This window comes from Caloenas nicobarica, chromosome 18, assembly GCF_036013445.1.
Source record: "Caloenas nicobarica isolate bCalNic1 chromosome 18, bCalNic1.hap1, whole genome shotgun sequence".
NCBI lineage: Eukaryota > Metazoa > Chordata > Aves > Columbiformes > Columbidae > Caloenas > Caloenas nicobarica.
In genome coordinates, this window is record NC_088262.1 from 9,078,494 (window position 1) to 9,099,348 (window position 20,855).

A 20,855-nucleotide genomic window follows, 5' to 3' on the forward strand; every position below is an offset into this window, starting at 1 on the left:
CAAGCCAAAGGTGCCCTGCCACCAATTTAACATCGTAGTTTATGGATAGTTTCCATTGCACATAGAACATGTCAGAGTTTTCACTTTTTTTTTCCCTAACTTATCATATCCTCAAAGCCTGTTTCTGAAGGGTGAACGGATTATTTATTGGGCAGCGCAGTTTTGTGAGTATCTGTGGAAATGGCATCTGGTCTCCAAATGGAGACCTTTCCCCCGCTCCGGGTCCTTAAGAGAACATGACAGTAATTGAGCAATAATGAAACGTTTCAGGAGGAGTGTCAGAAAGTTCAGAGTGGTATGGGGGAGTTATAAATCTGGGCTGAATTTGGCTAGGAGGAAGAAACCCCGTGATAAAGTTATTAGCTGCTGACACTGTGCTTCTCTCACCTTGCGGAGGATGTGGCGCTCACCCCAGCGCCGTCACGCTGCCTTTCACTTGCACCTGCCCCAAGGTGGGAGATCGGTAGCAGCAAGATCAAGGTCACACTCGGATGCATGTGATGTGCTCTGGCCAGATGTCTCATATGTTGTTCCTACCAGGACAAACCTTCTGCCCGTCGGGCTGAGTTTGGGTTTTTTTATTCCTGCAATAAGAACCTGGCCCAAACCTTTGTATGTGAATCAGTACATCTCCCTTTTGAAGTAATTTGTCCCAACAAAACATTCAAGCCTTGGCTTCAGTTTTGTTCAAACAGTTTTTGGGTACCTAAATGGAGACTTTATCCAGCTTTATAACCCGCCGTTAATTATTTACGTTGTTTCTGTGTCTCTCAGAAAAGATTGCTCTCTTCTTTTCCTCCTCAGAATGACTGATGGTTTTAGAAATAAATCTGCAGTTTCAAATTCCAAGCTGGGAATCTTTTAGCACTGGAAAGCTATTTCTGACATGTCAGATTCTACTCTTAACTTGGAATAAGTTGCCTCCAGCTTTCAAAGTTTGGTGATTTACCTAAGGAAATTTTACAGGCTGTTGCTACAAACCATGGTGGGAAATCGTCATTTTCGAGCGGTGCTTCATCTCCCCTGTTTTACACACCTCGCAGGGCTGGGGGAAGGTGCAGGTTTCCGTGGCTGGCAGAGGTGTCTGGGTGCTGGGTTTGGGTGGGACATCCCACTGTGAGACTGCGGGGACAGACTTCACCTGGACAGATACAATGATTTACGTGTGGCCATCCGTATCTCAGAAGGTATCAAGGACTCTGTCACCCACGCAGAGAAATCGGTACTTGGAAGGTGTGATTTATCTGGGCCGTCTGGCTCAGATGGAGAGGGCCATGCAAATATTGAACACTGGTGCTTAAAAATTATTTCTGACATTGTCTAGGAACGTCGTCAGCCAAGGTCTGTGTCTTGATTAATTTTTAACATCTATTGTGCAGTCGTTTCTTGATCTGTGTGATGTGCAGCTGGTGGCGGACCCTAATCAGAGTATTTTTGTTAGATGTAAAATGGCTGATAAAAGCCTACGTACTTGACAGCTTTGCAATCGATCAAACTCATGGTCCTTTCAAGGCATGAAATCAGGACTTTTTGACAATAGAAGGAAAATAATACGGTGCGTCGCATCCAAACTGGTATCCTGCATTCAACTGAAATAACTCGAAAACATGTAAGAAGTCTAAAAATATTGGTCTGACTGAAAAATGTTGCTTTGTGAATCTTGTGAACTCTTGTTTCTACAATCAGTGGTTACAAAAAAATACGGCGAAGTGTCTTTTGGAGAGAGTTGTGAAGGGACCACACATTTAATTAATAGTGGTTGCATATGTCTAATAAATTCCTGCAAAAAGTGACATTTTTAAGCAGATCTCATGATAAAATTGCTATGGAGGCAAAGTTAGGGTTTCCCAGTTTCATATTTAATTAACTTAGTCTGACTTTTGTAGGTCTTTGTTTTATGCATTTCATTCTTCAGTAAACAAATGGCAGAAAATTAAAGCAGAGCAACTGCCAATGAACAGTAAATTTAATTGAAAAATAATGAGTTGCCATGGGGTGCCGTAGGGTTCTGCAAAGATAACGTTATTTATCTTGGAAAAGTTCCACTCGCATTTGTCAAAAGGGGATATATAAAAGAAACAAAAGGAAAAAAAATACGACTCGAGATAGGAAAGGGCTAAGGACTTATTCCTCATCCTAAATTTGGGACTGGAGTTTGGTGGAGTGAAAATCTGATTTCCTGTGCTCTGTGGCAGCTCAGTGCAATTTCCATCTGATGCATCGCAGAGTGAAATGTTGTGTCAGGAGGAGAAGTGACTGGAATTCGTAAGGTCCAGGTGAGCAGGAAGGAAGATGAGCATCGATATCACAGGAGGGGAGAACCATGTGAAATGATCTCGGTTCTTTTCTGGTGAAACAGAAGACGAGATCTGAATGCTCTCTCTGGTTTTCACATCTATTCCAAGGGAAATTAAGTGCTTGGAAAACAGAGTGAGCCCTTGAATAAAGGTGCTGAATTAAGACAGCAACAAGATGTCTTAATTTTGGGTTAAAAAGACACTTGCATCACCAGGTTTGGTGTCTTTGTGAAACACCTGAAATTCGGTCTGGTTGAATAACTCTGAGCAGGGAGCAGCCAGAGCAAATTAAAGCTGCTGACTGACAAGAACTGTTCCTCCAGCTGGTGGGGAGCAGAGTTCTCTGGATTTCCAGCCCGGGGCGTCAGCCTCTGGGTGCAGACCACGTCCTGGGCATCCCTGCCCTCCTGCCCAGCCGCGGTCCGTGGGTAAGAGCCCTTTCCAAACGCGCACGTTTCTTTGTTTGCCAAGGCCTGAAATGTGATGTGTAGCAGCTCCTTTTTGCAACATCTGTTTTCTAAGCCCATCACTTCCCAGCAGCTCCCACTACGCAGCAAACCCACTGTATTTACAGCCTTCACGTTTGGAGGGCTCAGCAGAGCCCAGATTTGGCTGACATTCGCAAGGTTCCTGCTTTTCGTTTCGACCCATTCTTACTTTATTTTTAGCTGTTTTAAAATGACACGTTTCCGTCTTTTAGGTAATGAGATGCTTTCCACTTAATTCAATCACTAGCTAATTTGATCCTCTATTTAATTTGTTCCAAACGTCTGGAAGCAAAGTTCTGTATCTTAAGTATATGTATATATTACATATATAGCTTCCGCCCTTTGCTCTGATCATTCTTCTTGCTCTAAACAAGCCTTATAATTCAATCTTAGGCTATTGAAACTTGCCATTTAATTAATAAGAAAAGCCAAAACTGAAGCAAGATAGAAGGAAAAGAAAAGGTTTAAAGAATGAATCCTGGTCATAAAAGATGTCTATGACTGAAAGTTGCATCACGGAGTACCTGCTATTGGCTAATAACTCTGTTACGGGCTATCAAATCTGTGAGGGTGGGGGTGAATTGATGGATAGCAAAATCTTTTAGGAAAATGTTAAGAATGAACATGAACAGCCCTGTGTGTGGAACAATATTCCAAGCTTGTTGTGATAAAATGGAACATAAACCCCAAAATGTCATGTAGCCAAGTTTCCTCAGTCACCCCAAGGCCTTTGGAGGTTGGAAATGAGATGGCGAGTGAGGAACGTGGCTACAGCCGGTGCTGAATCCGTGTTGTCTCCAGCGCTGCCAGGAGCACCCACCAGCACCCCATAAACCTTTCACTTCCATCCCCTGCAAAACCCTTCACCAACCCCCTTTAATCAAACACTCACCTTGGTGCTCAACCTCTGTGCTGACCTTCCTGGCTTTAGTATCGAGGGATCGACCTGTCGGGGTGTCACATCCAGCCGGAGCCTGGGGAGCGGATCCACTTGGGGCTTGCGGAGGAGCAGGGACAGCCCAGCCCCGCGGCTGCCGCGGCCACCGGACAAGCGGCTTCACGTAATCCGTCCCAATACATCGCTCTTGCGATCGTCTAATGGGGTTTGCAAAGGCAAGGGGGAGCAAATGTGATGGCTTTGCAGCCTTTGGACCACGCGGATTGTTGGCATGGGGTGGATTTTCACATATCCTGGTCGCAGCAGCGTAGCTGTGGGGCAGCAGAAGTCCTCAGCAATGAATCTTCAGGTTATTCTGCCAGGAAGCTGCCAAAAATCTCACCATGCAACTCACTTGTTTTCATGGTGCTTTGCTTGCTGGAAACACTGTGTGTGCCTGGGTGTGAGCTCGACTTGTGTTCCCATGTCTGAGCAGCTGCAAGTGTCGGGATGTCCCTGCAAGGTGCCAGTTGGCGGAGTGCCGGGGATGGAGGAGGCGATGCCCATATAAGACACGTTATTCCTTGGCAGAGAAGCCAAATTTCTTTTTTTTTCCAGTGAGAAATGAAGGCAAATGAAAGCCAAGTCAGGCAGCAGGTTGCTGAAGAGGCACAAAGGTTGTGTGAGGTCCGTCAGGGGTTTTCAAGGCTGGAAGAGCAAAGGGAGGCAGAGCACCCAAAAGCCAGAGGAAGGAGTGGGGTGGTAGCGAAGCCGCAGATCTGTTGAGCGAGTGGTGACTTGGTCTGGGCTGGGTTTCAGTTCCCCCACGAGATGGAGACAGCGCTGCTGGTTTCAGTTACGTTCCAACTGTGGCGCAGGAACAATTTGTCTTAATAGATCGTGAGGAATAATGCAACAGGACAGAGCCCTCGAGAGGTTGTGGGGGTTTTTATGGGAACCATGGGATGAATATTAACAAACAGATCATGTCATTATTGCTCACTCTTGGTTTGTGACCTGGGCTTCATGGCCTCTGTGCCCCAAACTCTAAGCGGATGCTCTCTGATCTCTGTGGACCAGTTTATTTAATGGTGTCTGTGGTTTGTGTGGCGGGGATCCATCGCTGTGCCGCAGCGTGGAGTGGAGCTGATCCCTCTATCTCACCCAGCAGTCACCCGGGGAAGCACGTCGTTAGTGTGAGCATCAGTGTAACGAAACTCCCACCAGAGGGAAGAGGCTTTTTGCCTCCTTCACAGAAATAAAAGCATCATTTATGCTCCTTTCAGCTCTGTTGCTGCTTTCCTGGAGGAAAATCCTTCAGCCTTCCTCCTGTGCCACCATCCCTATGGACTGGGGTGACAGCCTCAGGATAACTCAGGGTGTCGTAGGAAGTGCAATTGTAAGAGCCCGAACATCAGTCCTGCCTCTGCCACTGCTCTCCTCTGTAGTCTTGGTCATGTCACCTCACCCATGGGATGTGGGGCTGTGTTTTGGTGCGCCACGCACAGGCAAGCCCAGGGGAGTTGTCTCTGGCAATTGTAATGCAGCTGGAAGGAGACTGGGCTTTGCTGGATGCTTTGCTGGATGCTTTGCATGCCCTTTGATATAACCAATAACTAGAGAAGCCTAAGAGGCACCAGATCAATGTCAAAGATTGCAACAGCAAAGGGAAGTGTGCTGAGAAATGCGTGTGAATGCCACCACTCGGGGGCCCTTATTTACAACGGTGGCCGGTCGCAGTAACAGGCCAGCTTGCTCTTATTCTGGCTTGTTTTTATCTCAATTTTAGTAACTTTTTTTTTTTTTTTTTTTGAAACATATGCTGTGTTCCCAGATAGCACAAATGAGCTGCCACTCTCCTGAGCTGCTCTCGTTTCTGCTCTTGCTGTGGTGTCGTGTACCTTGGGAGACTGGACACCCCACGGTAGTCTGGGGACTCATCCTGTATCTCTCTGTGGGGCTCTCACTGTAAATGCAATAGGTGCAAGAAGAGATAATTCGTAAACATGAAGAGCCACCTTCTGTTTGTCTCTTCCAGACCTGTCTCATCTGCTTTCACCTGCGTCTCAATCTCCCTCCTCTCCCCACCCCGATGCAAAGCAAACCTAATAGAAAAGCAGTGCTAATGATCACGACCCTGCTACTATTTTATTTCCAATTGGCAGCTCATGCAAGCAGCCCTATTTTCTGTTCTAATAGGAAACTTTATGATGTACCAAATTACCCTGTAATAGCCTGCACTGAGTTGCCTCCTGAAAGGTAAACGATTTTCATTTTTTATGATCAGTTATTATTACGTTTTTACCTATTCCATAAAAAAAAGAGGGGCTTTGCATTAAAGAGACCCTAAGGTTGCAATCTGGAACTGCCAGGAGCCCGGTGGTGCCTCAGGACCGCTGCAGGTGGGGTCACCCCTGCCTGGCAACAGCTGGTGGCATCTGGGGGTCTGGTACCTCCAGGCTGCAGAAGAAACTGTTTGCCAGGCACAGAAGGGAGGGTTTTGGGGCATGCAAAGCCCCGCCAGTATTCTGCATGTTGTGGAGTGCCATCTCCTGGCTTGATACAAATTAGCTGGGACTCCCACAGCTCAGTACAGTCTGTAGGGAACCCAGGATGGCTGGTCCTGCTCCCTTTAGGATGTTGTCCCAATCGGGAAATTATCCAGAGAGGCTGGCAGCAGCAGGAGATGGAAGCACTTAATCCTGAGCTGCTCATTCCTTGGTAATGGCTTTGTTTTAATTAGAGTAGCCGAGCCCTTGCGCAACCCAAGTTGGAAGCGCCACGACTCTGGGAAGTCCCGTCAGCATTTTCCAGCACAGTTTGCAGTGGAGAAGCAGCAGGGAGGTGTGGGATGCGATCAGGGAGGGGTTAGGCAGGAAACTTCCCACGGACATCAGGGCATCTGCGTTATTGGAGCTGAAATTAGGTGCCTATATATCTTTCTGGCTCCGTATGAAGGTGACTGCAAAGAGCACACTTAAATCATCTCAGTGTCTGCTTGTATTTGTAAATATATGTGATTTGGGGTTTTTGTAGCTGGATCTGGTTGGTGAACTGGAGATGTAGAAGAACTGGAGCAGGAAAGGTGAAATCTTACCTGGTAGCAATTTGTTCTGTCCCCTGGTATGGTAGGACTTGATGTTCCTCACTGAGAAATTGCTGTCCCATATTGGTCCGTATCAGGTGCTTTTAATCACTGCCTGTAGCCGTCATGTTTCCGTCAGTTAATGTCAATTCTGATACATCTGACTGCAAAATAAGGAACCATTTATGTGAAAAAGATTTAAACTCAGTTCAGTGAATGCACTTTTCATTTTTTTCATTATGCATATTTTTCCAGTAACTAAAAATTTTTTGAGAAATCTGCTGGATCTATCACTAGGTAGTTCAATAGAAAAAGGAGATCCATAATGGTGAAAAAACAGTGATGATTTTGTGAAAAAATGATAGTACACTTTCTGCTGAAGTGCTTGGCAAAACCTGTGATTAAAAATACTGTATAGAATTTTGCAATAACGTTTTGCCTTTGGTTGAAAAAAATGACATTTCAATATGTCTATCTTTAACATCAAAAGCTGTACTTAGAAGCTTGACCATCATTGCCAATTACTGTAGCTGTGTGGATGATAATGTGATTTTGATGATGTTTGTTTTTCCTGGTCACACAGCTCCCGATCCGGGCGGCCCCGTTGGTGCTGGCTGCTCCACTCGCTCCCTGTCTTGTCCATGAGAGCAAGCGAGCTCAGAGACCCTGCAGTCGGTTAATAAAGGGAGACTTCATGGAGCTATGTATGTATTTATAGTAACCTCTGTTTCTTGCCTGTCTGAATAGGCTGTCACTGTGATCTAACAGCAAATCAGTTCTCAGGTGTGCTTTTTGGTGGAGATGCCAAATGGGTTGGGTGCCCGTTTGTCCACTGGGACACCAGTGGCTCTGGGTGCTGGGACAGTCCCTGGGCTGAGCTTTACTGGGGGTGGCTGGTGCATGGGTGCAAGGTGGGTGGAAATTGGACCCGTTGGGTTATCCAGAGGGTCTCTGAGAGGTGACTAAGAACAGCTACTGTTGGTTCCCAAGGCTCCCCACCTCTGCTCAGAAAGCTCTTGAGGTGGCCATTTGGAAGGTAACAAGCTCCTTTTGCCCATCCATCTCTCAGAGTAATCCCAAAATCACCCATGGAAACCAGTTCTCCATGGAGAGGCTAAAAATCCATTTTGTCATGTCTGGTTTGAGCATCCCTGCCCTGGCTGGAGCCAGCAGCCCCTCCGTGGCTGCCCTCGGTGGTTTTGGAGGGCTGGTGCCCACATGAACGTCCTTCTCCTCCTTCAGAGAGGGCTTTGCACGGAGCCGAGGCAAGGTGCTGTCCTCCGGGGAGACCAGAGGGACCTCACAGCAGGAAGAAATAGAAAGCAGATTCTTGCCTTTTAAGACTTAGTGCTGAGTGCGCTGAAATAAAGGGCAGTAATTCTCTTGGATTCACTTACTGTGCAACTTTTGGAGACAAGATTCCTCTCTCTTTGCTTGTAGAGAGGGCAGAAATGAACATCAGGTGCTCCGACGTGGTTTAGGCGATTCCCCACCTCTGCTCTGGCTGCGTGACACCAGCGAGCATCTTTTTGCAGCTATAGCTCTGCAGTTCCTAAGACAGATCTCCTGGTAGAGATGGAGTGGCAGAAAGCAGTGGGGGCTGGGAGCCGAGCCCTCTGCGCTCAGCGATGGCTTTGCCCACTTTTAACTCATCTCTTTCCTTAGTTCTTTACACCTCCCAACACCCTGCTTTGGTTTCTTTAAAAGCTGTCTATTATACGTGGGTGAAATCTGGTCATACTGTACTGTTTATTAGTCCAAAACTGAGGTCAGGCAGGTTGGATTTCTTTCCCGAGTGCTTTTATAATATTTGTGTTAGCTGGGCAGCTAAGTGCTGTCAGATGTAGCGGCAATGGAGCTTGCTGCTGTTGAAATTTTTATGGTTTCATGCATTTTACAGCATCACCTGTCAGACTCCAGCAATCATGATGTCACCTGTAGTGGAATATATAAATTTAAACAGAGGAGACTGGAGCTAGGGGAGCTCTTCAGCAATCTGGGCTCCTTTCTCCCCTCCTCCTCCTCCAGTGGGAGGCTGGGAGGTCTTAAGGCGAAAGAAAAGCAGCAGACCTCCCTTCTCCCCCAGGCTTTTCGCCAGCCGTTCTGCATGATCCGGGCAAAATCGCTGCCTTCACTCCACCTGTGGTTTCCATACTGCCGCTTTGTGCTGCTGCCTGTGCCTCTGGGGAGATGTTCTCCGGTGTTCCTCCCCAGACGTGGGGAAGGCTGGGTGGGCACTGGGGAGTCCCCTGTGGCTCGGCTGTAGGCTGGTGTCCCACGTGTGTGGGATGGGGACGTCAGGTCTGGCAGCAGGTGCAGGTTCCTGGCAAGGAAGGACGGGAGGAAGGGTGGATTTGCTGGGCAAGTCTCTAAGTATCTCTGATGGGAGCGATGAGAGAGGATCTAGAATCATAGAATCACAGGATGGTTTGGGTTGGAATGGACCTTCCCAGCTCCCCCAGTGCCCCCCCTGCCATGAGCAGGGACATCTGCACCAGCTCAGGTTGCTCAGAGCCCTGTCCAGCCCAGCCTGGGATGTCTCCAGGGATGGTTCAGCCACCACCTCTCTGGCCAACCTGGGCCAGTGTTTTCCCATGGGGCTGCAGATCTGGGTTCCCCCTGCCCGGTGTCCTCATGTCTGTGGCCGGTGCTGGGCTCGCGGTGCTGCCGTGTCACTCGGCTCTCTGCTCCTGGACAGCGTTTGGGCTCTGTCCAATTTGAGCATCGTTCTGTTCTGAAGATGGTCAATTTAGAACAGCGTGGGCACAGAGAGACTTAGTGAAGGCTCTCGGGGAGCACGAGGGCTTGTTGAGGGCAGGTTGATTTGAGCTGTGTTACCAGGGTGGGAGGACATGCTTGGCTCGTAGCATCGGGCACCAGGATGGACACGGCTCTGCCAGTCGCGTGGTCGTGTCCCCAGATCACACGTGGTCCACACACTCCATGGAAAGAGGTGTTCAGAGATCAATGAAAAGATTCAACAATAGGTCACATAGTGGCTCTAATCTGTGTTTTCAGGAGCAGGAAAATTATTGGTTTTTTCCAGGTTCTCATTGGTTGCTGTAGTTTTTACCCTGCAAACAGTCCCTTAATTAGCAAATAGGCATTACGATGATATTCCACGTGGCTTAACAATCCTAAATGAAGACATGTAACCCTACTGCTGAGCTATAAACCCTCAGTAAAAATGGCTTAAGAACCTACTGATCGGGTTTTAAGAGCTCTGTAACTGATACGCATTTTATGGTATCGTTAGGCCTCAATAAATCTGTTTCTAATAATCGCTGTTTACTGAGGTTTCACAACTATGCCAGAGGTACATATCTGTTACCTTGTGGTCCAGCCTCAATAAATGTGTTTTTAATAATCAATTGGTACTTCAATAATAAACAATAATTGCTTTATTAAATATGAATTTGAACATGTTCTGCATTTCAGCTGTACTGAAATCACCGTCTGTTTTCTTTTTTTTTTCCTAGCTCTGAAGGAGCTTTTATTGACCAGCTATTGGTACAAGTGTGCCCCAATGTTACTGTTCCTTATAGAGCATCACTGACTTTGCCTGATTTATAACTCATGACAATATTTCAGTGCTTGGTTTCTACCCTGGCTAAGCAGTCCATCAGTTGCTTCCAAGCGATCTTCCTAGGAGAAATGCTGCAGTCCCTCTTACGGATCATTAACTGGAAATGAACTTGGGACCTTCGGATGTGAACATACCACTTGCTGCCGTATGACCTGGCAGACCAATGCTTTTAGTTGACAGTACAAATAATAGTAGTATGGGATTCTAATCTTTTACAGAAAAAACAATAATTGAAGAAGAATGTTGATTTCTTGCAGTGCCATTGAGAAAGCATTGGGTTTTTTTAGGGCCTGTATTTCAATGCACATCTTCAGAGCCAGGTGCTCCCATGGCACGGATGCTCCTGACACTGCGGTGTGAGTGCTTGGGGACAGGGGTTGCAGAGGGTGTCCCCGCGCCTCGCCGGCCGTACCGCGCTGCTTCCCACGCCACCGTGCTCTGCGGGGATGGGGGCTGTCGGCTGTGAAGGCTGAGGAGGTTTGTCTCCTTTCTGTTGGTGTTTAAAGCAAGTTTTCTTCCCAGGGCTGGTTCAGGGTTCTGCTGAGCATGGTCGAGTGTGGTGACATATCCCTGGATGTCAAAAGGCCGGTCCTGGACAGGAGATGAGGAACACAACCAATGTCCATGACTCACATCACTCTATCCGAATACCTAATTGATTCGTCTTGCATCGTAAATCTAAGAATCATAGAATCATTTTGGTTGGAAGAGACCCTCAAGATCATAGAGTCCAACTGTTAACCCAACACTGGCACTAAACCATGACCCTGAGAACCTCATCTATACGTCTTTTAAACACCGTCTCTAATTTGAGATCTTTACAGTCTTGTATATCATCATGCTTGGAAATATTTTTTGCTCCCAAGGCACGGCAACTGTTTGTCCCTGTACCTGGGCGCGAGAGAAACAGGCAGTACTCATCCAGCACCTTCTAGATCATGTCACTTGAGGAAAGCATTGAATCCCAGTCCCACCTCCACCTTCTCAAATGTTGAGTCGGACCACACTCCTCTCCCATAAATGGGACCTTCTGCAGGGTGTCCGGCCACCCGGGCTCATTAGTGGCTTTAAGGAGGGATGAGTAATTACCCCCTGCTTTGCCAGCCCACACAGCTTACCCCGCAGCGAGCGGAGGAGCGTGCTGCGCCCCCACCAACGCCAAACCCCTGTGCGCAATGAGAACCGTATGTGTGCATCTGTGTTCCTCGCGTATGTCGAATGTCACATCGGATTAAGGCACATCAAGCCATAACGGGTGCAGAGTTCAGTGCCTTTAATTAGTCCAGTCAAAGGCAGGAATTCCCTTCTGCTGGGTGAGTCTGCTCTCATGACAAGAAGATTAGCAGCCTCAGCTTGTGATCTGCAAATGTGGAGTTTTCCATCCCACTTTAAGGCATCTGCAATTTTCTGTTCCACATGCTGGTGGTTTGGAGGGGCTGGTTTCATTCTGGGAGGGCAGGGGTCAAAGCAGTTTGGGGAATGGCAGGGAGCCCTCACCCCGCTGTGTGTTTGGGTAAGTCTGTTCCCTCCTGGACTATCCGTGGGCTAGACATCTTTGTGGCTGTCTGGACCTAGCAGAGAAGCTAGGAGAGCATCAGGACCTCTCCTGGGAGTGCTGGCACCAAGAGCGGTGTCTGGTGGACATCACACCAAGGAGCAGAAATCCTTGTGTCCGGCAGCACGTGCCAACCGCGAGCTGCTTGGGAGGGGACATGTCACCACCCTTCAGCTGTCTGCAGGAGGGTTACTGGTTCGTCAAGCAGGTGGTAGGTGGTTGTGTTGGAGCAGCCCAGTGTTACCCTTTGTCCCTGCTCCTGGTTGATCCTGTTCAACCAGCTCTCTGGGCTCGGGGCTATAAATACCTGTGGGCAGCATTAAGCTCCAGTGCCAAGGTGCCATAGACCCCCCGAGAGCTGCTCGGCGCTCCTCCTGGTGTCTGCTGCTGTTGCCTGACAGCCAGTACTGGCTGTGATGGATGTGGATATAGTCTTGAGTACCTGTGATGTGGTCTAACTGGTCTGAAATGGCCATTTCTAGGGTATTATTGAAAATCTGCAACCTGCATGTCTTTCTAGTTTAGTTTTTCTTATGATGTTAAGATTTCTTATGCCATTATATATATATATATATATATATATATATATCTCACCTCATTACTGTAGTTACTCTCAAGAGAGGGGAAATATCTTAATTCCATATTTTGTCTCCTTTTTCAATCTTTTGGGTTTAAGCTAAGCTCTACGGGAGCCTGAGGTTTTTCGTTTCTTTGTCAGAGCTGTAGAAAGGCTTTTGTATCTGACTGCTTGTCCGTTTTCTCAGCTGAGTACAACATTCCTCCCTTGACTCTTTGATATCCTGAGAGTTTCTCTTACCACAGCAAAACTACTAAACTTTTGACTAAAATGGATCTTTACTTTGGTAACTTAATGCTGCCCTCTCTGAAAAATGAGTCTTATGCTCGCAAGCAACTCTACAGTATCTCACGGGTCTACATGAGCAGGACAAAGATCTGGTTAGCAAAGTGTGTTATTGTCATTTGTAAATAAGAATAAATTGTTTGAGAGTATACTAAATACTGTGGAAATGTGTGAGAACTAGAGCTGTTTGGGTTATTGTTGGATTAGCTGCAGCAATCTGGGATGTCAGGGTAGAATTCTGTATCAGAGATAAAATAATCGCTTGACAGACCGGAAGTCATAACTCTAAGAATTTCTTAATTTTTTGGGGACCAAGATCAAGCTCAGCTGATACAAGCATAAATCACTGAGACCCGTAAGATCTTTCTCAAAACCACACGGGTGAGACACAGGCTGCAGCTTTCGGTGAAGTGGCAGAAAGCAAAATGCCAGGGTCAGTTCTGCACACAGCGCTCGGTGACACTTCACGCTGGTGTTTCTGGAGACCCCCGTTTTGGTTATTTTAGGGTAGTTCATCACCCAAACTCCACGATCTCAAGCTGAGGGTTCTCATGTGCCCCCGGGGCCCTGTAGCCACAGACAGGGAGGGAATATGGACATGGTTGAGATTTAAGGTCAGTCAGGATGAATCATTTCTGGAGGCTGGCAGGTTCCCAAGTCACCCCTGTCCTGGATATTACCCCTCATAAATACCACTGCGCTGTGCTGGGTCCTTCGGTTGGAACAGTATTTTCCTAGCAAATGACTCCATGGTGCACCTGGGATGCAGTGATTTATGAGACAGATTTGCATGAAGGATCTACGCTGCATATATAAGGGGAAATCTGTTTTGCTGTGAGCTGGAAGGGGCTGTGCTGGCCACGGAGGAGAGCGAGACGATGAAATCCTGCTCGAGCCGTCCGGCCATCGCCAATGGGCCCAGTGTTTAGTCAGGTGCAGCCCAGCTCGTGCGCGTAACCAGTGTGTTATCTTACCTTAAATAAAACTTTATGGGGACGTGTCAGAAAGAAAGGCCTGGGCTCAGACACCATGAAGGGGAAGTTTATTTAAGTAATTACCAGTGAGGCAGTGGATGCTTCCTGAGAATTAATGACTGGTCAGCTTGATGGCAGTTGCACGATCCTTGGGAAATGTCCCGAGTTGATGGGCATAGGAAAGTGCAAATGAGTGTTGGGGTGTGATGGGTGGGTGACACGTGTTTTGGTGATTCTCGGGAGAGCAGCTCAGCAGATCAGAGCAGAGATTCTTGCACAGCCTTGGGGGAATTCCTTGGCTTGTTTAATTGCAGTGACTTTGAGCTGACTTCCCGAAAGGTCTTTGGAAAGCTCAGCTTTAATATCCTCTGCCCTGGTCAGAGGGAGGCACCTTTGATTCTCCCCTGGCCCCTGAACTCCAGAGGACCCGCACGGGTTTACTCAAGTAGAGGATTTGGCTTAGTTGTTCTGAGACTGATCTTGTTTGATTTCCAAAGCTCGTTACTGTTCTCTTGCATTCTCCTAGAGGTTTCTTGGGTTTGCTCGTTTTCCTTTTTCAGTCCTGTATGAAGAACCACTGAGCTTTCTAGAGCTGTAATTGCCGTCATTAATAATAATACCCTTAAATTATTCTATTCAGTCTTTCTAAAATGTTTTCCTGGCTGTCTTCTTAGCTAATTGCTTTCCTTCAGCGTCCTTGAGGAAACTTGCATTTCTTAGGAGTTATGCCAAGGAAGGACAGGGGAGTTGGCCTTTACCACCCAATGGAGAAGATGGACAATTTTGATGGGCCTTCTTGTGCTCAGAATGGGGAGATAAAGGTTACTGACCAAGTCAGGAAATATTTAGCCTGAGATGGGAGATTGGAGCCAGCTCCTGCAAAGAGAGGTGTAGGTCAGCCCCTACCTCATGTTTGCTCATAGAGAAAGGGGCCAAGTGGAGCAGAAAGTAGTGGAGGATTCCCCATATAATTGCAATTTGCTGTGCTTCTGTTGTGCAGGAGGATCTTGGGTCCAAATTGACAAGGCTGGGGCACATGAGAAGGAAGAGTGCTGTTTTGGGTTTAGGGTAGGTGACCTTGCAGGTGTGGGTGGAAGAACACTGGTGGGTGCAGGACCAGGGAGTGGGAGCACAGGACCAGTGAGGGGTGCTCTGGGCTTCATTCTTAGCCGAGATGGAGCAAGAGAGTTCGGAGAAGTCTTTTCCTGTAGCCCCTGGAGCTGCATGAATCCCCATTCATCTCTCCACACACGCGAAGGCTGTTCCAGCTGCTCATCCAGTGGCTTTTTAACCCCAGATGTAAACTGTCCGTAGGAACCCCTCGCTCCTGTGTCCCTCTAATCTGTCCCAGGCACAGGAAATGGCAAATTATTCTGGGCTTTTTAGACCATCAAAAAGGCATCTGCTGTTCCTCCCCTCTCCCGTGCTGCTGGAGGTGAAGTGGCCTGCCACCAGCTGGGTTAGCGATGGTGACATCAAGAAGTGGCTGCTATGGGCTGTCAATAGCCATGAACTTGGGTGGAGGATTGCACTTGGTTTAAGGTCTGTCTCAGCCTTGTCTCCTTGGCAGTATTGCTCAAGGACACCAGCACTATTCAGAAGTCAACTCCAGAGCAGTTTGTCAAAATCCCTGGTTTCTAGAAAGTCCAGGGTGCCAGACCTGGACACCTGAGGTGAGGTGGCACCCAGAGAGGCAGGTGGGACACATTCTGATCACAGGCTGATCTGGGAAAGGTTTGCTGGGGGAGCCCAGCTTATGTTTCACTAGCAAGTGATTGAAACCAAGGCGCTTCTGTGATCATTTTTTGATGAATTGCAATGAAAATTTCTAACTAACTCTAAACCCAGGCTTTTCTTTCACCTAGACCCTTTCTTCCCAGTCTGCCGCCCTGCTTGGTTTCGCCCAGCCAGCAGCTTGCAGGATGCCGAGCATTGGAGCTGAGGAATTGTTAGTGATCAGGGTGCCCTAAATGCCAACAGCAGATGCAATAAAGGACTTTTCCTTTCCACTTGAAATGCCTGTTGCGTTTGCCAGCCAGCCGACATTGTAAATTCATTCTGACTATTTAAAAAGACCTTTTAAAGCTTTTGAATGGTTTCTGGCTCATTCTGTAGCAATAAAACCATAGTGCCTGAGAGCCAGACGTTCAGGACCTTACTGAGTAACTGAATGCAAGATACTTGAAAGCATTGTCAAGTGCTTAGAAACAAGATAATTATAATGCCCCTTACACCACTGTTTGCATGATCATAATCACTGTCCTGGGCTCTGTCTAGTGACATTTGGGGTTACTATGAAACAAAGAAATAGGGTAGAGGTTTGCAAAATGAGAATCCCACCCGCTGTGGGATGGTGGAACAATTACGTGAAAAACACAGGCAACGAAGGCAAGTGAGGTGGCGAATTTTCCTTCTCATCATGTTGCACAGATCTAGATCAAACATTGCTTATCTTGTTTGGTAAGGATGGATTTCACCTTGTCCGTTCAGAAGGAGGCAGCACAGAACGACCCATTTTCTCTCTTGCTGTGGTTAGAGTGGAGCCAGGACTTGCCTCCTGCTCTGCCTGCAGCAAGTATCTAGGTCTGAGGTTGTTGAGCTCCTATGTTAGGGGAATGCATCTTTTTGGACGGGGAAATACCATATCTGTGCTATGCTAACATTGTTTTCTCTTGAGCATCTGCTCTTTGGGTTGGAGATAGGATAATGAGTGAGGTGGACTTTTGTTGTGACAGTTTGGTCATCCTGATCTTAGGTTGAGTGGAAATGGTGGATGTTGGCTCTCATCCTGCAACAGGATGAGATACTGAGCACTCATATTATTTTGACTGGAAGCTGTGGCTGCCCAGCACCGTTGGGCCATCAGAGTTAGTGCAGGTCCCACGAGATCCACAGGCTCGGTCCAGTGCTGCATGGAACCAGCACCCTGTGCACAGGATGGGTGATCAGCCCAGGCTACCCCAATACTTCTTGATGCTTGTTTTCCTACCTTACAGCTGGTCTCCACATCTCCCTTGCACACAGGAACCCAGGAGAGTTTGGGCTGCCTTGGTCTTGGTTCTCCTGACCTGGGAATGGTGTTTATTCCCTGAGGAGTCCAACCATGAGGCCCTGAAGAAAGCAGAGCTCAGCAGCTTTAGTTAGAGACTGCAAGACTCAGTTCAGGCTTCCAGTCCACAGCACGGTTCTGCCTTTTTCTGGCACCCATCATCATGGGAGCCCTGGGGACAGGCTGGTGGTCACAGAGGTCATCAAAATGCCTTAGTGGAAGGTGATTTTCCTCCAAGCGACTGAGCACACAGTGTGCATGCATGCCACGGTACCCAGATCGCCAGATGGCTCCCTGGCATCTGATCAGGGCTTTTCCATCCAGCAGGGAAGAATGTAGTTGAGAAGGCTGATAAATGGTCTGTGAAGATTTGTCTGGTACCATTTTGGTCTTCTGGGAACAAGGACCTCATTGCAGATCAAATGTCTGATCTTTTGCTGGCATAAATCAGCGTAATTCTACCAAAGTTAATGGAGTTGTGCTGATTTACACCAGCTGAATTTATACCCTCAAAATCATTCATTTGCTCTGTCCCTTCTCCATTTTTCCCCTCTCCTTGGATTAGAAACAAAGTCTGTAAAGCTAATATGGTCCCTGCAGCAGCGTAACTTCCACAGAGTGTTTGCTTGAAGAGGTTAAAAGCCCTATAAACTGCTTTACATTCTCTAATAATAGAATGCAGATGCAAAGGGGAAGGATTTGATGGTCAATTAATGCAGAAACTATCCAGTGCTTTGCATAGATCCTACTCCCTGGCTTTGAAATACAATGCCCAATTAAAACCTTACCCAGAACTCTACCAAGATTAAACAAGTAATAATAATCTGCAGCACTCTAGGTAGCATTCTGCAATTTTCTGGGTGCCTCTGAGCTGTTCCTCATAAACCCTTGGATGAGATTTGTCTGGGTATTTCCAATTGCAACTGCTCCTGGAGAAAAGCCGTGAAGGTAGCATTCAGCTGGTGAGGGGGTCGTTTTACGGAGGAAAAGGCGGGGGGGTGGATATGGGAAGTGTTGCCAATCCCTTGTGCATTCTTCTGAAAGGAAAAGCAAATGGTAGTTACTGTAAATGTTCTGCCCTTCATCTGGTTGTCCTGCCGTGCTGGCCAGCCCGTGCCCGCAGAGCGGCTCTGGGGACGGGCTGACACGACTTCAGCAGATTCCAGTAACTTATTTTGCGGTTGAGTATCGCATCGCTTGCTCCAGCTTTTAGGGGCGGATGGTATTGATGACCTGTCAGAATGTCTCTGCGTGGATGGTGGCTCCAAATGAACGGTGGGGTTTATGAGCAGACCTCATTTGACGGAGCGAGGGAGGTTGTTGGGGCTGCAGGAGTGCGGGTGGGATCTGGATTTAATAGTCCAGAAGGTGGAATGAAAGCCCTTCTCTTTCAGTAGTCCACACCACAAGTAGGAGCTGAAAGGGAACAAGGCAGTTTGGGCAGTGAGGAGCACCAGCAATAATTAATCAGGGTAACAGCCAACCCCATCTTGACTCTAGAGCTTACTCACTGGCTAAAGATGCCAATGTAGAAATATATCACTTTATGTTAAGGGCTCTAGTAATTTACTTGCTGTACAGAGGAACAGGAAGGTGAAAAAGCAGAGCTCTGCATCTGAGCTACCTGGAGACACTTTATCCAGCACTGAGCCAGCGAGACCTTCCCCTGGCCTGCCAGGTTGTCTGATCTGAGCCCGCTCCTGGGTCAGCTCTTGCTGGCTGATGGATCTCCTCCGCACTAATCAGACAGAAGGGACGGGAATCACGTCCCTGACCTTAACCTACAATTACTTGGGTAGCTCATACCACCGTTTGTTCAGCTGCCTGTGTGGTCGGTGCTCTATCTCTTCAAGGAAAATTAACACATTTAATAGTAGAGATCCAATGAAGGCCAGTTCCTTTCTCATCAGGGTCTCCTTCAATGTGCACAGAGCAAACTGGCAACTGAGCAAAGCCAGTGGCTTGGGCAGGGACATGTGGTGGTTGCTTCACCGGAACAGGAGGCATGGCAAGTCCATCTGTGAGGCATCAAAACCCTGACGGCAGCCCAGCATCTCTTGTTATTCTCTCTCTGCTTCTCTTTTTCTCCTTTTCATGGTTTGTAAATAGGACTGGAATGTACAAAGTTTTCTTTAAAAAGTCCCCAAAACAATTAATAGAAAGAATCAATGTATCACAGATGGCCTAGAGCCCGGTTGGGTATGGGGAGTCCTCCCGGTGGGTCTTCAAGACCAGTTTAGATTGGAAGTTCCGTTGTGTTTCTATCTGAGCTCATACACCTTCTCCTGCCCCTGGTTTCAGTCCCAGCTGAGTAAAATCTCAGCACAGATTGCCAAGGTCAAGGGGAATTGCCCAAGTTTGGGAAACGAGAACTAAATGAAGGAAGCATGATATGAAAGCATAATGGGGCAGATTCCTCTATTGCAGGAAGGCCTTTGACACCATTCTGACAGCATAAAGGGTCATTTTCATCTATTTTAAGCAATGTAAAAGCTTGATACTCATTTACGTATGTTGAAAAGAAAATATAATATGTACGAAGAGTAAGCCCCATCCTACTGCCAAAGTGATGGAAAGAGACTTTAGTGTAAGTAACGTTCAGGCCTGTTTTCAGTTTCAGCACCACGAACATGCCGGTGCAGATGCGGGAAAGATGCCAAATATATTTATTTTGGCCTGGCAGGGTGTTCCTTCAGTTTTCTGCCTGCAGAAGAAAGTGAATACACACGTTTTGGCTCTGCCATCCGCAAGAGTCACTGGAAGTGTCACTTGCCCCCCTCTCAGGTGGAGACTGAGGTCGCCGTCCCAAAGGCCACCGCACAGAGGATGCTGTTGTTGGGCAGGACCTGGGGAGCCAGCGGCTGCTGAATGGGCACCTTTGTGGCCGGGCTTGTGAGTTCTTTGTTTCCAGCTGCTAAGCTGTGCCTGAAAACTCTGCAGCAACTTTAAACTGAGCAGAAACTAAGGATGCACAAGCTGACAAACTCTATTTGTGTCAACGGAAGCAAAGCAGCTCTGCCGGCTGCCGGAAATGGGCTCCAGACCTTCTCCTGGGGTGGAGGAGACACGGAGTAACTGCTCAAAGATGTGAGTAGTTTCCTAAACAGGATGATGATGATGACAATTACAGGCTGATAGGGGTTCAGTATTTACATCTCCTTAACTAGTCAGACTTTCAACCCAATCAGAGTCTGGGAGAGGGTTGCTCTTCCCTGAAAACATTGGAGGAGACTGTGATTTATCATGGGGCACAGGGGCAAGTGGCTGATACTCCACAGAGGTTCCATAATACGGACCATCTGCACGCAGATTGCGGTGCAGCCTCTCCCCGTCCTTTCTTCTCTCCACGTAGGACAAGGGGCAGCCGAGATCTGAAGGGAGGTGCAATTTTAAGGAGGGCTGACGTGCCTCTGTGCCAGCGTGGGACGGATTAGAATTAGTTTCTGCTAATTTGCTCCACATGGAGCTTTCAGTTTGAATTCTGTCTCCTGAATTAACTGGCAGACCACCCTCTCGGTATCCTGACTGTTGTATTTCCCATTGTGATGGAAGGATTTCTCATCCATCCCACTTTTCCTGTGGTTCAGGCAGTGTCTACTCGCTGCTCGGAGGGAAGGGGTGTCTGTCGCTGTGTGTATTCGGGCTCCCGAGGTCCCTACGCTGATCCGAACCTGAGCAGTCATTTCAGAAAACAGCCAGCCTGGAAGTTTGAAAGCAGGAAGGATGCACAGACCAGTGATGATTACCTCCTGATTTGTTTGTTTGTTTCCTGTCTGAATCCCAGGTCATCCCTGTTCAGGAGCCAGTTCTTAGTCTCGCTGCTCTTTTAGCAGACAAGCCAAAATAAGCCTTGTCAGAAAAGATCCGGGGGCTCTGACTTGCTGCAAGTACTCAGGAAACCAGTGTTTTCTGCAGAGTGACATAAAAAAAAGCATGGAAGGTCCTGTGGCAGTCCTTCTGCGAATGAAGCCCACATCTTCTCTGGTGGGGCCAGGCCCACAGGGCTGAAAAAACGAAAGGCTACAGCTTAGGCTTAGTTAATTTGGCTGGGGTCGATGCATTTGCACTGTAGAAATACCAAA